This window comes from Capra hircus, chromosome 15, assembly GCF_001704415.2.
Source record: "Capra hircus breed San Clemente chromosome 15, ASM170441v1, whole genome shotgun sequence".
In the NCBI taxonomy this organism is placed as follows: domain Eukaryota; kingdom Metazoa; phylum Chordata; class Mammalia; order Artiodactyla; family Bovidae; genus Capra; species Capra hircus.
Genome location: NC_030822.1, coordinates 14,253,086 through 14,271,556, shown reverse-complemented (window position 1 = coordinate 14,271,556; position 18,471 = coordinate 14,253,086).

Genomic DNA, 18,471 nt, shown 5'->3' with positions numbered 1-18,471 from the left:
ATGCATGTGAGAGTTGGACTATAAAGAAAGCTGAATGATGAAGAATTGATGTTTTTGAACTGCGGTTATGGAGAAGACCCTTGAGAGTCCCTTGGACTGCAAGGAGATCCAACTAGTCTATCCTAAAGGAAATCAGTCCTGAAAGAAAATGCCTTAGAAGGACAGATGTTGAAGCTAAAACTTCAATACTTTGGCCACCTGATGTGAAGAACTGACTCACTGGAAAAGACCCTGATGCTGGGAAAGACTGAAGGTGGGAGGAGAAGGGGACGACAGAGGATGAGATTGTTGGATGGCATCACTGATGTGATGGACATGTGTTTGAGTAGGCTCTGGGAATTGGTGATGAATAGGGAAGCCTTGCGTGCTGCAGTCCATGGGGGTCACAAAGTGTCGGATGTGACTGAGCAACTGAGCTGAACTGAGCTGAACTGATTCCGGAATGGCTCAAAAGAAGCTCAAGATAAGCATTCCGTTTTGAAAATGTTTATTTTTCTTTTTTTTCCTTGTATTTATGTCTTCCTATTTTTTTTTCCTTTGCATTGAATAATAGTAACTTTCAGGAAATTTCTTTTCTGTTATATTCCAGGTAATGAGCCAGTTGCTCCATTCTGTCATTGATATCCTGAGCATCTGTGTTTGCAGAATGGGAAAGTAGGACCCAGAAAAGTCACAGAAGCTCTGCAGCTTAACCAAATGAATTTGTATCAGATTTTTCACACTAAAGAATATATTGTTTCCACTTAATCATCCTCTCGTTTCATAAAGAGCAGCTGATATATATATAGTGACTATTCTTAATGACTCACCTGCTAAGAAAAAATATGTCTGCAATGGAAGTTTTCCTTAGTGTCCAAAATTACCAAGTCAAATGGCCCATTTGATTGTCCTCCAGGGACTACTAATCATTTAGTCTCTTGTGTGTAAAAGCGTTAACTAACCCAAATCCACCTAAATTAAGACTGAATGATTCATTGGGGAAAGGTGCCTTTTCAGGAAATAGTTCAATTTTATGGTTTTGGAAAATAAAGAGTAATATCTCAAATAATTATTTTGTTGTCTTGGGCTACAATTTTACTAAATCTTAAACAGAATAAGTGAATGAATCAGAAAAAAAGGAAACTATCAAGAAATATTACAGCCTAGAGCTGGCCATGAATATCATATCTAACCTTTATTTTTACACACATGAAAAGTATTTCTGAGGTTGGGCAACAGTTACAAGGTCAACCTACAATGTCAAACCAGAAATCCTAGTAGATACATAGGTGACTTAATTCCTATCTCCCTCCTTTTACATTTAAATCCTGCTGTTTCATTAGCAAACATGTAAGTTAAGAAACAAAAGAAAATTATTTTGACCTGAGTTACAGGTATATCATTGTATAAAAGCTTCCAAGGATAAAAAGAGAATGAGGAACTATAGAATATCCAAATGTTTGTAGATGTTTAAATGCCATTTAATAAGATATTATTCTTCTCATAAGACAAGCACACTTTATCTTTTAGGACTTTTTCCCCCCAAGGAATAGCTAATATATTTTAGTATCAGTAAAGAGTGTGAAGAGGAGCTTGGAATCTTTAATAATAAAATTTCCAAAGTACCATTAACTAAAAATAAAGTTGTAGAAGAGTTCCAGAATTATTTTGCAGATGAAGGAAAAATTATTCCACATCAAGAATCCATTTATTTGATACAGATTAAGTAAAACATAAAAATTAGAGAAGAAAGCAGAAACCCCTTAATCATCTCACCATTACACTAATCTACAGATTTCAACTTTGAACATCTAATTTATTCAAAATATAGTCTGAAATTGATAATAAGTTAAACGTGTTTCCAAAGTAAACCATTTCTTAGTTTTAAAACAGAGTTTGAAAAGTTCTGAATTGCAACTGAAAGGTAGCTAATGTAGTATGTTTTTGTTATATTGTTTGGGGCATTTTCTTATGATGAGTTGACCAAACAATAATATTGAACACCTATGATGTATCCAGCATAGTTCTAAATGTCACTGATTAAATTATGAATTAGGCGCACAATGTCCCTGACTTCAAATGGCCTATGGATTTGTGTGATTGCATGTGTGTGTGTAGACGGAAGGTAAAATAAAGTGTTAATAATATAATAAAACCTAAACAAGATCTATACTTCTGCTCTCACGACCTAATAACCACCTGATGCTATCACATTGGGGATTAGGATTTCAACATATTAATTTGAGGGGACACATTCAGACCATAGTAACGTTATAAAAGAGAGAGTGGGAAGGTAAGATAGAGAACAAAGGAGAGCTGAGACTGAGAAAGGAAAAGAAAGATTTATTTTGAAAAATTGGTTGAAGTGATAGTGAAAAACCCGCAGAGTCAAAAGTTTGCAGGTTGGCTGAGTAGGCTAGTGGCCTAGGGAAAAGTTGATGTTGAAGTTTGAGGCCAAAGGCAAACTTCAGGCCAAATTTCCTCTTCAGCAGCCTTTTTCCTTTTAAGGTCTTCTACTCATTGGACCAGGCCCATCCATGTTATGGAGAGAAGCCTACTTTACTCAGAGTCTAATTATTTAATCTCATCGAAAATATATCTTCACAGCAACATCTAGACTAGTGTTTGACCAAATATCTGGCTACCAAGGCCTAGCCAATTTGACACATAAAACTAAACTCAGTTCCACTAAGTCAAGATCAAAGCAAGGATTCTAGTATGCCCACTATAACTTAACACTGTATTACATATTAACCAATATGATCATGCATGTAAGAGAGAAATACATGATTGTCATTCACTACCTAAATGTTGAATTTAAATGTCTATAAATTTAACTTTAATGTTGCTGAATTAAAAGTGTTGCTTTAATATTTTTTAGGTTTCTTTTACCTAGAAAGACACTCATTTCCCTGGCCTGTAGTCTACAATTTAAGACATCCTGCAACCTACTGGAAACCTATTAAGCAAGACATATAATTCATGAGATAAAATATTGTCTTCTATAGTTCAAAACCTATATGATAACAAAAAATGTCATAGTGTGTCCTCCTTTTTTTGTACACTTCCTATCAAAAACATTGCTTTATTTTTCTGTGTTTAACCAGATCTGGAAATACCAGCAATTATTTCAGCAACTTTGGTTTTGCTTTATCATACAGTCAATTTTTGTTTCAATCCTCTGATCTACTGCCAGCTGTTGGGTTAGAATTTCTAACAGTTCCCCATCTTGAAATTTCTTCTTAGGGGCCCTAGCTGAAATGCTGTCAGCTGGCTTGATTATGAAAAGCTTACAATTTTGACAAGATCAAAACAACATGCCTTGTCCAAAGCAAAGCTGTAAATGAAATATCTTGTTAGGACAATCAGTTCTTATTACCTTAGAAAACCAAACTAGTCAAACAGCAATCCATAGAGCAAGACAGGCAAGTGCAGCTTCATCTTATTAATAAGAAAGTAACTGAAATTTAACATTAAGCCAACTTTTATTAACAACAGTTATAATTTACCTGTAGTATTTGGAAAGAGTAATGCAATTATAGTGTCTGTTGTAAGAAGCATATGATGAGACTGTCATTAGGTTGCTGTTAGAGAATATAAATTCATGAATTCCTTATAGAAACAATTTAGCAATAGGGACCGATGTGTCTTAACAAGCTTTTGTATATGTCTACTTTAACCCAGTATTTCCTCTTCTAGGACTATATTCTATAAAGAAAAAAAAAAAAAAAAGATTGCACATAAATAAATGGCAAGCATATTTTTATAAGATTTCTTTACATTCATCAAATGCAAGAAATTAATACTCAAAAATTGAGGAAAATTTAATGTATGTTCTCTGAACTTCTAGCTTCTGAAAAATATACTCTTACCTGTAACAAGGATAAACTTTGGGAAAATCGATCAAACAAACAGCTGTTTGAAGACAAAGGGAAGCAAATGAAAGCCTGCAGAAAACAGAAGTAGCACAAGTAGCTCTTGAAATGAAGGAAACACAGAGGGCAGGATCTACATTTATCTCACTTTTCCCCTGAAGGAACTCCACAGTTCACAAAGCTAATGAGGAATAGAGCTCAAGTAGAAAGGGGCAGACTTAATGAGCTGAGGACCCAAAGGTCACAGTTTCCACATAGAGGGAAATGTCAGGAGAGTAATGGAAGCTCTAAAAAAATACATAACATGGAAATTCTAAACCTGAAAATACAATACTCAGAATGAAAATTTCAGTGGATGAACTTAACCTGAGATTGATTGGACCATGCAAAATAAAAGATCCTTAACTCAAGGACAGGGCAGTAGAATTTGTCCAAATTAATTCACAAATTATAGATTGAAAATACTGAGAACGTCAACAACCTGGTGATTATGTTAAGCCATCTAACACATGTCTGAATGAAATACTAGATGGATAGGACAGTGAGTGATATTAAAGATATAATGATATTTTTTGTACATTTGTATAACTATAACCCCCCATAGAATGCTGAAGAAATAGCTTTCAAGGAGCTGACTGCCTATTACATGAGTTGCTTACAGAATTATTTGTGAAATGATGAAAAGCTAGCATGGTAAATCACAGCTACTTTTCTACCTTTTTGTAACTTTGACTGTTATTGTTGTCCAGTTGCTAAGCCGTGTCCAACTCTGCAACCCCATGGACTGCAACACATCAGGCTTCCCTGTCCTTCACCATCTCCCAGACGTTGCTGAAATTCATGTCCATTGAGTTGGTGATGCTATCTAACCAGCTCATCCTCTGCTGCCCTCTTCTTTTGCTTTCAATGTTTCCTAGCATCAGCTTTAGCACCAGTACTTCCAGTGAATACTCAGGATTGACTGATTTGATCTGTTTGCTGTCCAAAGGACTCTCAAGTGTCTTCTTCAGCATCACAATTTAAAAATATCAATTGACATTGTTAGACTTCCCTAAATTATATCGGAGGCAATTAAAATTCATTGTAAGTCATTCAGTTCAGTCGCTCAGTCGTGTCCGACTCTTTGCGACCCCATGAATCGCAGCACGCCAGGCCTCCCTGTTCATCACCATCTCCCGGAGTTCACTCAGACTCACATCCATCGAGTCAGTGATGTCATCTAGCCATCTCATCCTCTGTTGTCCCCTTCTCCTCCTGCCCCCAATCCCTCCCAGCATCAGAGTCTTTTCCAATGAGTCAACTCTTTGCATGAGGTGGTCAAAGTACTGGAGTTTCAGCTTCAGCATCATTCCTTCCAAAGAAATCCTAGGGTTGATCTCCTTCAGAATGGGCTAGTTGGATCTCCTTGCAGTCCAAGGGACTCTCAAGAGTCTTCTCTAACACCACAGTTCAAAAGCATCAATTCTTCTGTGTTCAGCCTTCTTCACAATCCAACTCTCACATCCATACATGACCACAGGAAAAACCATAGCCTTGACTGGACGGACCTTAGTCGGCAAAGTAATGTCTCTGCTTTTGAATATACCTTTTATTTTTTTTAACTTTTCATTTTGTTTTGGAGTACAGCCATTTAACAATGTCGTGATAGTTTCAGCTGAACAGTGAAGGGACTCAGCCATTCACATACATGTATGCATTCTCCCCCAAACTTCCCTCCTATCTCAGCTGCCACATAAATTGAAGAGTTCCCTGTGCTATAGAGTAGGTCCTTGTTGGTTACCTGTTTTAAATATAGCAGTGTGTACAAGTCATTAACCCTTTAAATGAAAGTTACATAGGTCATTGAAAGTTGCTAAGTCATGTCCAACTATTGTGACTCCATGAACTATACAGTCCATGGAATTCTCCAGGCCAGAATACTGGAGGGGGTAGCCTTTCCCTTCTCCAAGGGATCTTCCTGATTCAGGTGTCAAACTCAGGTCTCCCACATTGCAGGAAGATTCTTTACAGCTGAGCCACCAGGGAAACCCGAGAATACTGGAGTAGGTAGCCTATTCCTTCTCCAGGTGGATATTCCCAACCCAGGAACTGAACCGGTTTCTCCTGCACTGCAGATGGATTCTTTACCAACTGAGCTATCAGGGAAGCTCTTACATAGCTCAGGCATTAGGTTATTTGCAAGACATAGTAATTTTTAAAAAGAATATTCACTTTTTTAATTAAATCAAACTAAAGGAGAAACTGCACATCACCTTAAAACAATAATACATTAACATCTCTCTCAGTTCAGTTCAGTTCACTCTCTCAGTCATGTCCGACTCCCTGAGACCCCATGAATTACAGCACACCAGGCCTCCCTGTCCATCACCAACTCCCAGAGTTCACTCAGACTCACGTCCATTGAGTCAGTGACGCCATCCAGGCATCTCATCCTCTGTCGTCCCCTTCTCCTTCTGCCCCCAATGCCTCCCAGCATCAGAGTCTTTTCCAATGAGTCAACTCTTCGCATGAGGTGGCCAAAGTACTGGAGTTTCAGCTTTAGCATCATTCCTTCCAAAGAAATACCAGGGCTGATCTCCTTCAAAATGGACTGGTTGGATCTCCTCGCAGTCCAAGGGACTCTCAAGAGTCTTCTCCAACACCACACTTCAAAAGCATCAATTCTTCGGCGCTCAGCCTTCTTCATGGTACAACTCTCACATCCATACATGACCACAGGAAAAACCATAGCCTTGACTAGATGAACCTTAGACGGCAACGTAATGTCTCTGCTTTTCAATGTGCTATCTATGTTGGTCATAACTTTCTTCCAAGGAGTAAGCGTCTTTTAATTTCATGGTTGCAGTCACCATCTGAAGTGATTTTGGAGCCCCCCAAAATAAAGTCTGACACTGTTTCCACTGTTTCCCCATCTATTTCCCATGAAGTGATGGGACCAGATGCCATGATCTTCGTTTTCTGAATGTTGAGCTTTAAGCCAACTTTTTCACTCTCCTCTTTCACTTTCATCAAGAGGCTTTTGAGTTCCTCCTCACTTTCTGCCATAAGGGTGGTGTCATCTGCATATCTGAGGTTATTGATATTTCTCCAGGCAATCTTGATTCCAGCTTGTGTTTCTTCCAGTCCAGCGTTTCTCATCTCTCTAGAAGTGAATAAATTTAGGGATTAAATGAAAATTCTGTGTGTATATATATATATAGTTAATTATTAAGTGCTTATAAAAAGTTTTAGGTAAGTGATACTTCTAAAAATAGCAATAATATATTTTTTTACTTATCAATCCACATAAGAAATGGAAAAATTCAATTCTCTGGTGACTCAGATGGTGAAGAATCTGCCTACAATCAGATCTTTGATCCCTGGTTCAGAAAGGTCCCCAGGAGAAGGTAATGGCTACCTATTTCAGTATTCTTGCTTGGAGAATCCCTTGGACAGAGGAGCCAGGCAGGCTACAGTCCATGGGGTCACAAAGAGTCAGACAGGCCTGAGCAACTAACACTTTCACATTCACACACACACCCAAATACTGTTCTGACTTGTATATATTATCCATAAATAATAAATCTTATACAAACGAGCAGTAATAAACATTCAAGAAAGAAAGAATTTCAGTGTTGCACGTGTAACTGCAAAGTGAGTTGCGTTCCTAACACTGAACTTGAAATCCACAATCTTTTATAATGGGCTTCAGGTAAACTTACCCACCTGTCTAAACTTTGCCATGAATGGAGAAAATACATATATTACAGAAATCCTATTTTTATTCTCCAAAGCCCTTTGCTGTACAGCATTCTTGAAAAGGTGGTCCAGAACAAAAGGCTGTCTGTGTCTCCAGAACATGAAGAAATTTGAGTGATTCATGCAGCTTTATCTCCCAATGCAGATGGAATACCCACCAGGTGTCCAATATTGATTTCACTATAATATCAAACATGAGATTAGTTCATGGAACTTTACTCCATCTGAAATAATAAACTTGCTGAAAGATTATAAGTATTTTTTTCTGTACTATCTTTTAATGTTAAGATCATCAATCCAGTTTGAAACATGGCCAAAGACTGCTTTGGGTTAATTTAAAAATAACAAAAATCAATAAATATTTTTCCCTCTTTTTGAAAGCTATCCTGTTTTGTTTTGATTTTTAACCTAGTACTTTTACTGCTGCTGCTGCTAAGTCACTTCAGTTGTGTCCAACTCTTAGCGACCCCATGGACTGCAGCCTACCAGGTTCCTCCGTCCATGGGATTTTCCAGGCAAGAACTCTGCAGTGGGGTGCCATTTACTGATTGACTGGCAATTTTACCCAAGATATGACTTAACTATGAAGAACTTTGAACATAATCTAAAAGTCACAGAATTAAGGAGCACGTAATGGGTGAGAAAGTATGAAACTAAAGCATATTTCCAAAGATTTGTAAAACAACCTTCATTTGTTCAGGTAAAATAACTAAATATTTAGCCTTCAAAGCTCTATCTGCTTTATTTTAACCAGACTGTGAAAGAGCAGTAGACATAAACTTACCCATATCAAATTCAACCTTGTTAAAAACAATCTTAGTTACTAAATGCTCAGATTTTGGAGTTTAAATAAAACTAGAATCAGATCATTTCTTTGTGATCATATGTTTATTGTTATATTGAGGTTCTTTTTTTTTTCTGTGATTAAACCATGCTCTTTAAACTTTTTAATCCTATCATTTGTCCACTCAACAAATAGGTTCACTGAATTAAGTGGCTACTCATTCCCCTGAGCTTTTGTTACATATGCTCAATGTTTGGGCCCATAAATTCAGTTATAAAGTCATGTTTTCCTTCATGAGCCACAGTTTGCCAGATACTTTGAGAAGACTTTGTCTGTCCTATCTCTGAGTGGGTCACTCTAAAGATGGCACAGTGTTCATGAATGATGTAACAGCCAAGGAACGGGTAAAAATGGTTGGTGTTATCATGATATCTTTTAGTTAATCACATGATTTCTCCCCAAGGAAAATTAATGTGATTGGAAATGCTGAAAGTCTAGGTTTTAACTTAAACTTCTTGCAGTGGTTTATTTGGATAAGTCTCTTTAAGTCTTAAGAAGAAGGATATGTTTTAAGTTATGTATTTGTCTTAGTCAGCTTAAGCTGACTGTGTAAGTACATGGGCTATAGTCCATAGTGTCAGAGTCGGACGTGCCTTAGTGACTAAATGACAACAGTACTTATGTACCTCCATCCAGAGTACATTGTAATTTAACATTATGTACAAAAGTCCCTATTTTGCATGTAATTGTCCCATATATGAATGATTCCTCTGTAAATGAAATCTGACATGTATTTAAGTATATCACATACATAATATGATAAAAGACTCAAGACCAAAACAGGAATCTCAGCAAGTGTTGCAGCAATTTTTGTCAAGTTTACCATTTGTTTCCCTTTTAATTCCCTGAAAATCCTACAACAGTGCTGCTTAAAACAGAGGAGCCACAGAAATCCAGCATCATCTTAGCAGATTCTGAAAAATGGCTCAAAAGACTTGAATATTAATGTTAGATTCATTTTGTATCTAAATCATGAGGGGACTGAAATATATCATCTCTTAAATCTAATCTTATGCATTCTCTGCTACTAATAATATATAGTGTCATGTTAAACTAATTAAACAAGGAGGCTATTAGATTGAGGTAGCTTTTTTGCCATGGTGGCCTTTGTAAGCAAACCAGAATCTAAGCCTGGAAATGCCTCAAGATTATGAAATCAAAACACTAAGGACAACCAATTACAAGCAACCAAGTAGATTTTAGGCTGTGATCAATCAAATAATTTCCTTTCTTTCCTTCACATTTTCTCTGGTAAGTCTATCCCCTTTTGTTCCCTGGCTCTCATGCTTCCAACCACTTCCCATTTGGTGCTGCCTGATTCCAATCAATTTTTGCTCAAATAAACTCTTAACATTTTTAATATTCCTGAATTTACCTTTTAAAATTAACAACACAAAAGGAAGGGGATTTCCCCAAATAACAGTACTATTATTTCTCAAATAATAGGAGGCATTGATTTCAACATGATACTGAAAATCTGAATTTTCTTGCTCCAAATTCAGGACTTTTTCCAGCTTGTTATAGCTTGGACTATTATGACTTGAGTCATCAGTGATTCTCTGAAATTCCAGGGTAACCTAGAGAGTAATGAACTTTATAGATTAATATGGATCACAGGACATACCCTTTTCTCTGGGGAAGGAAGAGAAGAAACATTTGTCATCTCTGCTTTTCTGGCTAGCAGGCAGTGTTCTTTATAACACGCTGAGTAAGCATAGCTGGATGTACTATTTCCACGTTTCTGAAATTCAAATCAACAACTTAATTTTAAGAATCCCAAGCTGTCTAATATTGTAATATTAGAAGGAAATGTAAACCAAAATTAATTTTATAAAAGACCAACCATAAGAGACAGTTGTGATAAATGCAAGCTAAAAGAATCAGGTAACAGAAGGAAACGAGAAAATTCTAGAGGTGGATATAGGCAAGTAAAGAAAAAATCCTCTTTAATTCTTAGATTACTGATAAAAATATGAGTGTGATAGCATATTCTAAAGTTTGTTCTCTCATATTTGATTCTATTTACAGTGTAGCAGGAACCAGAGGTCAAATTGCCAACATCTGCTGGATCATCAAAAAAATAAGAGAGTTCCAGAGAAACATCTATTTCTGCTTCATTGACTATGCCAAAGCCTTTGACTGTGTGGATCACAATAAACTGTGGAAAATTCTGAAAGAGATGGCAATACCAGACCACCTGACCTGCCTCTTGAGAAACCTGTATGCAGATCAGGAAATAACAGTTGGAACTGGACATGGAACAATAGACGGGTTCCAAATTGGAAAAGGAGTATGTCAAGGCTGCATATTGTCACCCTGCTTATTTAACTTCTATGCAGAGTACATCATGAGAAACGCTGGACTGGAAGAATCACAAGCTGGAATCAAGATTGCTGGGAGAAACATCAATAACCTCAGATATGCAGATGACACTACCCTTATAGCAGAAAGTGAAGAGGAACTAAAAAGCCTCTTGATGAAAGTGAAAGAGGAGAGTGAAAAAGTTGGCTTAAAGCTCAACATTCAGAAAATGAAGGTCATGGCATCTGGTCCCATCACTTCATAGGAAATAGACGGGGAGACAGTGGAAACAGTGTCAGACTTTATCTTTTTGGGCTCCAAAATCACTGCAGATGGTGACTGCAGCCATGAAATTGAAAGATGCTTACTCCTTGAAAGAAAAGTTATGACCAACCTAGAAAGCATATTGAAAAGCAGAGACATTACTTTGCCAGCAAAGGTCCGTTTAGTCAAGGCTATGGTTTTTCCATTGGTCACATATGGATGCGAGGGTTGGACTGTGAAGGCTGAGCACTGAAGAACTGATGCTTTTGAAGTGTGGTGTTGGAGAAGACTCTTGAGAGTCCCTTGGACTGCAAGGAGATCCAACCAGTCCATTTTGAAGGAGATCAGCCCTGGTATTTCTTTGGAAGGAATGATGCTAAAGCTGAAACTCCAGTACTTTGGCCACCTCATGCGAAGAGTTGACTCATTGGAAAAGACTCTGATGCTGGGAAGGATTGGGAGCAGGAGGAAAAGGGGATGCCAGAAGATGAGATGGCTGGATGGCATCACCGACTTGGTGGATGTGAGTTTACGTGAACTCTGGGAGATGGTGATGGACAGGGAGGCCTGGCGTGCTGCGATTCATGGGGTCGCAAAGAGTTGGACACAACTGACCGACTGAACTGAACTGAACTGAATAGTGTAGCAACATACCTTATTGGTTGGATCCAATAGAGTCACATGATATACATGATTTTAGGTGATAGAATACACCATACTTGCTGAAAATGCTGTGAATGATGTACAGATGAAACCAATCTAGGCCAGCAGTCAGAACGTTTACTTATCCCTTTATGGTCTCTGGATATTAACTCTTTCCTAAAACATTTCTCAAGGTATGGGGGTTCTGTAAAACCACTTCAAATTATTTGAGGCTTTTTTTTTTTTTTCTGAATTCTCTTAGGGCAGAGGGAAAACCAGGGTTTAATTTATAACTCTGAAGACCAGGACCTAATTTATAATTCTGAAGTTCACTGGAGATTTTAAGATAGAGCAGTCTCAGCCCACTTGCCACTGAATGAAAGGTCCTTTTTTATTTTTTAGTAACAAACATTATATTACAGTTGTGTTTGGCCCAGCTGGAGCTGCCTAATGTAGCTTGAAATAAGTTTTGTTATGAAGTAGTGATTCTGAGTTGGAATGCCTGGTCTTTTCTTGCCAGGAGTGTTTACAGAGTCTAGCATCATCTTGGGAGAAGAAATTTGAAATAAAGGCATGCATTGTAAGGGATTATAAATACTGATTCAGCTGCAGCCACTGGGTTGTGGTTTAATTTGTTTGCAGTCTATTTCTCTGCTGTACTTTCCTTTCCTCCAATATTGCTAGCTTGAGCTTCTTTGGTTTCCATGGTGATACCCCCAGGGAATTTCTCTTCTACTTGGTATTTGGCTTAAGATTGTTGATTTCTGGTCTTATTCAGTGTCATAAACCCATTTCATGCTGAATATCACTGAAAGGTATTAGAGAATTTATTTGGAGAATCAGTTTGTCAAGTCTTCTCTATTTCCCAAACCGGATAAAGCTGGAGATTCTAAAATGCAGCAATTCTTCTAAAAGAACCAGAATAAATCCTTATGAACAAGGAGTCCCAGATTTTCTCCAAACTGATGCTAAATAAGGACATTTAAACAGATATTTTTAAATCACTTCAAAATCAACTAAAAACTATAATGATTAGCTGCACTTTTTGATTAGTAATTACTGATGAATTTATTATACATTTTTTTAACTAATTTAAAACTAGTATTGATAAATTTTAGAGGCAAAAATTACCAGAGAGGCCATTGTGTGAGACACTGTGGGAATGACATAGAATGAAATGGGATGGAAGTTAACAGTCTGAGCTCTAGGCCTAGGATTTAATCAGAAGTTATGTTACCTGAAGGTGAAGTCACTCAGTCGTGCTAGACTCTTTGTGACCCTGTGGACTGTAGCCTACCAGGCTCCTCTGTCCATGGGATTCTCCAGGCAAGAATACTGGAGTGGGTTGCCATTTCCTTCTCCAGGGGCTCTTCCCGACCCAGGGATCAAACCCAGGTCTCCCGCGTTGGAGGCAGACACTTTAACCTCTGAGCCACCAGGGAAGTTGGGCAAAATCATCTTTCTGGGCATACACTTTATCCACACTCACATTTTAATGAATACTCTAAGCACATAGGATGCATTTGATAGGTACTATTATTTTCCCTGTTTTTAAATGAGGAAACTGTGGCTCAGAGTCTACCAGTATCACATAATTAATAGGAGACTTAATGATATGAATCAACTTTTAAGTAAGTCCAAAAGCAGGTCTGCCTTGGTAACCTAGACAATAAATGCTATCTGAACTGATAACATACACTTACAGAAAAGTAGACTGAAGTTAAATAACTCATGGAGGGAGACTGAACTACTTAGGAGCATCCTTTAGACGTCGTTGTTGTGGTTGTTCAGTCGCTCAATCGTGTCAGACTCTTTGTGATCCCATGGACCGCAGCCTTCTGGTTCTTCTGTCCATGGGATTTTCCAGATAAGAATCCTGGAGTGGATTGTCATTTCCACTTCTCCACACATTTAGACATTTTTTTTTTTTTTGGTATTCTTTTCTCAACATCATAAGAATATATTTATTTTAATATTCAACTATGCTTTGTGCTTTGAGGAAGAGAGATTGAAAGAAGAAAATACTATAATTGAATTCTTGCAAAGAAAAATAGCAACTAGTGCAAGCATTGTAAATGTACGCTTAAGATTTTCTCAAACAGCTGGACAGTTTTGTTGTTGTTCAGTTGTTAGGTCGTGTCCGACTCCTTGAAACCTTATGGACTGCAACATACCAGGCTTCCCTGTCCTTCACTATCTCCCGGAGCTTGCTCAAACTCACGTCCATTGAGTCGGTGACGCCATCCAACTATCTCATTCTCTTTCATCCCCTTAGCTTGCCCTCAGTCTTTCCCATCATCAAGGTCTTTTCCAATGAGTCAGTTCTTCACATCAAGTGGCCCAAGTACTGGAGCTTCAGCTTTGGCATCAATCTTTCCAATGAATATTCAGAGTGGATTTCCTTTAGGATTGACTGGTTTGATCTCCTTGCTGTCCAAATGATGCTCAAGAGTCTTCAATATCAGCTTGAAAGCATCAGTTCTGTGGACTTCAGCCTTCTTTATGGTCAAATTCTCACATCTATACGTAACTACTGGAAAAACCGCAGCTTTGACTATATAGACCTTTATCAGCAAAGTTATGTCTTTGTTTTTCATATGTTGTCTAGGTTTGTCATAGTTTTCCTTCCAAGAATAGACATCTTTTAGTTTCACAGCTGAAGTCACCATCCAGTGATTTTGAAACCAAAGAAAATAAAATCTTTCACTGCTTCCATTTCAGACAGTAAATTTAATCTTATTCTCAGTGTCTATTTTCAAAACTAAATGATCATTTATTTTAAAGACCATCTTAAAAATCAACTATCTTATATGGGTTACTAAGTGATGATTTACATAATTTTGGATGAATTATACACCTCTGATGCCTCTCAAGACACCACAGCCCTTATCCTGTGACTGTCTGTGACCACCCCACCACCCAGATCCTACGGACCTTTTTTTTTTTTTTTTGGTAAGCAGCGTCATTCAACTGTGAACCCATATTTCCTCAGCTGAATCTCTTTTGCTGCCCAGCTTGTTTCTAAGACTTCAGTCTGGGACAGACTTCTGGAAGCTACCAACACTTACACATCTGTAATTTGGAAAGGGGTTAACTTGACTAGTACGGGAATAATCCTTACCTGTGCTAGAATCACTTTACCAAACAAACCACATGCATGGAATCCCTTGACTTGGTTTCTGCTTTTGGTAGAAACACAAGCAAAGACATGAAGTTAGAAGGTCTAGAAGGTATATTTTTTGTGAATCTGCCCTTATTTTCTACCTGTATCAGTAGGGAACATATTTTCGAAATTTATATGAACACCCTTGACTGGGTTAATTCTGAAGTTTATTTCAAATAATCAACTGAAAGTTACTTTTTATCAAACTCTTCATAGAGGTTTTTATGTTGTGCATTATGCATAAAAAATCTATGAAGAGCTTGAGATACTCGCACACACACGTACATACACATCTTCAAAATATAATTAATCAATTAAAATGGGCTTCCTAAGTGGCACAGTGGTAAAGAAGCTGCCTACCAAGGCAGGAGGCACAGGAAATGAGAGTTTGAACCCTGGACTAGGAAGATACCCTGGAGGAAGAAATGGAAACCCACTCCAAGATTCTTTCCTGAAGAATTTCATGAACAGAGGAGCCTGCTGGGCTACAGTCCATGGGGTTGCAAAGCATCAGACACAGCTGAGCACACATAAAGCAAAAATGTGTATATCTGTGTACATATTATATACATAGAGTATATAATAAAATGTATTATATACATGAAACATACTGCTTTATAGTTCAAACCTGTCCTTTTATTACTATTTTCAAACAGAAATAAAAGAATGCTGTGAGATAGAAAGCAGTCCGTAGGTTTCATAAAGGGTTTCCTCTTTATTTCATGCAAGGTCAAGGAATATCTAGAAATCATGGCCTTGTTTTCAGAGGTCTCTTGGTTCCTTAGCCTACTGAATGATTGTGGCCTCAGACTAGCCATTTCTTATTTGGTGATTAAGGTCAGATGACAAAGGTGTCATGCTCACTGCACAGAACTAAGGCAGTAATGTTCAGAGTCAAAGGTGATGAGAAGAGGGCATGATCTATTTCCCTATATTGCTTTACTCAAAGAAGAAAGTAACGATCCATGCTGCTGCTGCTGCTGCTAAGTCACTTCAGTCGTGTCAAACTCTGTGTGATCCCATAGATGGCAGCCAACCAGCCTCTGCCATCCCTGCAATTCTCCAGGCAAGAACACTGGAGTGGGTTGCCATTTCCTTCTCCAATGCAGGAAAGTGAAAAGTGAAAGTGAAGTTACTCCAAGGTAACCTCCAAAAACAATGTTAATCTTTTTTTCTATTTTGGACACTAAAGGCAGGATTCTCCTTATTATTGAAATATAAAGGAGAATATGAATACTTCTAGAGAAATGTGCTCAAAGCTCATGGTGTATAGATGTCTGATATTCACTGTTTTTGAAGATAAGCAGCCTATTTTGGTAGGTGTATACTGATTATTGTACAACTTTAATGATGCTAATATTCATAATAACAGTATACATTTTTAAGAGCATGTATGGAGCAAAGCAATGTGTATTAGGCATTCATATAAACCAGCCTCTAGTTTCTGATTAATCTTCACTCACCTTATAGGTTAGACAGATTATTATCCCTGTTTTATGATCTGTAGTAGGTTCTCAGCATTCTTACAAAATCTTGACTATGAGTTAGGTGTGTCATTACCTCTCTTTTCAATAGAAAAAAGGCAAAACACAGAAAGATTAAACTCTAGGCCTGAGGTCATAGAGCAAACAAGTGCTAGAATCATGATGGCAGCTGGATAGTCTGACCTCAGAACCCACAGCTTTAGGCACCAAGATGTAGGGCTTGAGATTGGACAAGTGTTAGACTATTCATGTCACCTCATGAGAAGTATCAGCTGGTGCACTGTGAGTTACGGAATGATGAATAGAATTTTTTTTCTAAAAGATCTCCTCCCCAAAATATACACAAAACAGAGACGGTGATAGAAATGAGTGCTTATTTTCATTTTGTTTTCTTAGCTTTTCACAGTCCATTTTTTTTCTAACGAACACAATTACCTTTGTAATAAAACTGGTCATTAAAATGCATTTGTGTCATAGATCTATGGAAACAATCTAACAGATACATTTGTAAAGTATGCCAGGTTGGGAAAAAGAAATGGCAGCCCACTCCAGTATTCTTGCCTGGAGAATCCCATGGACAGAGGAGCTTTGTGGGCTACAGTCCATAGGGTTGCAAAGAGTTGGACACGACTGGAATGACTGAGCATGCATGCATGTATGCCACAGTTAAAATTTGCATCCTTACAGTAATATTTTAATTATATTTTTATAATATACAAGTTTCTGTGTATTACATACCACTGTACAGTACTCTTGCCTGGAAAATCCCATGGATGGAAGAGCCTGGTAGGCTGCGATCCATGGGGTCTCTAAGAATCTGACACGACTGAGTGACTTCACTTTCACTTTTCACTTTCATGCCTTGAAGAAGGAAATGGCAATCCACTCCAGTGTTCTTGCCTGGAGAATCCCAGGGATGGGGGAGCCTGGTGGGCTGCTCTCTATGGGATCGCACAGAATTGGACATGTCTGAAGTGCATTGGCAGCAGCAACATTTGTCTCAAAGGAATATTAGAATGCTGACCTTATAAACTTAAGATTTGCTGTTTAATTTTATGATGATAATTCTTTTATATACAGTCTTTTGGTGTTACTTTTCTGTCATAACATTTCATACTATAAAAGTTATCAATAAAATGACATATATAAGTTTTATACCATAACTATACATACAATAGCAATTTAAATGCCTCTAAAAGAAAATCTCTTACTGTATCCAGTAAGTTCCATATTTTATAATATATTCTCATATAGATTATGCTTCATATAAATAAATGTATATTCATCTCTTTAGAACATATCTTAATCTAAACAATGATTGAAAGATTGACTGTCAGTAATTTTCTTCCACAACAAAACCTGATGGTATCTGTCCCTTTTTAACTAATGATGAATATATTAACAATCCCACTTTTCCTCCAATTATTTGACTATGCTGCTGCTACTGCTGCTAAGTTGCTTCAGTTGTGTCTGACTCTATGCGACCCCATAGATGGCAGCCCACCAGGCTCCTCCGTCCGTGGGATTTTCCAGGCAAGAATGCTGGAGTGGGGTGCCATTGCCTTCTCCATATTTGACCATAGATACAAGAAAATCTTAAGGTACATATTCACTCAGTTTAGTCAGTTATAATTACTTTTGTTTTTAGCTAACTGAAGTTAATTTTTATATAAAGTTCCCATTTCAATATATGCCAAGATTTGCATATCAGTTAAATGATCATTCCCTCCACTATCCTTGGGTTCTATCTGCATTGCCTTGTGTAGGACTGTGGCTGGGATCAGAGTTTGACGGTCCACAGCTCTCTTTGCCGGTACATAGTCTTTATCCCTACCAGGTCTCCGCCCTTTGGTCAATGAATGTTACTACTTTATCTCTCCTTGCCAGACCTCAATGTTTCTCCAGGCTTTTTTAAATGACTCATGTATTTTTCTTTGGTTACTGGAAACTGAGCAAAACTATAGGGCTTTACAACACTTGTTTTAACTTTAGGCACATGACAAATTGTTCCACTAATTTCTGATCATTGTTGAGGTAAATGGGATTTCATTTTGAAGCTCATCTGCCTAAACATAATGCTTATCTATTTTAATGGGCCCTGTGATATGCTGAACCACAACAACTGTGGAAAATTCTTGAGGAGATGGAAATATCAGACCACCTTACCTGTGTCATGAGAAA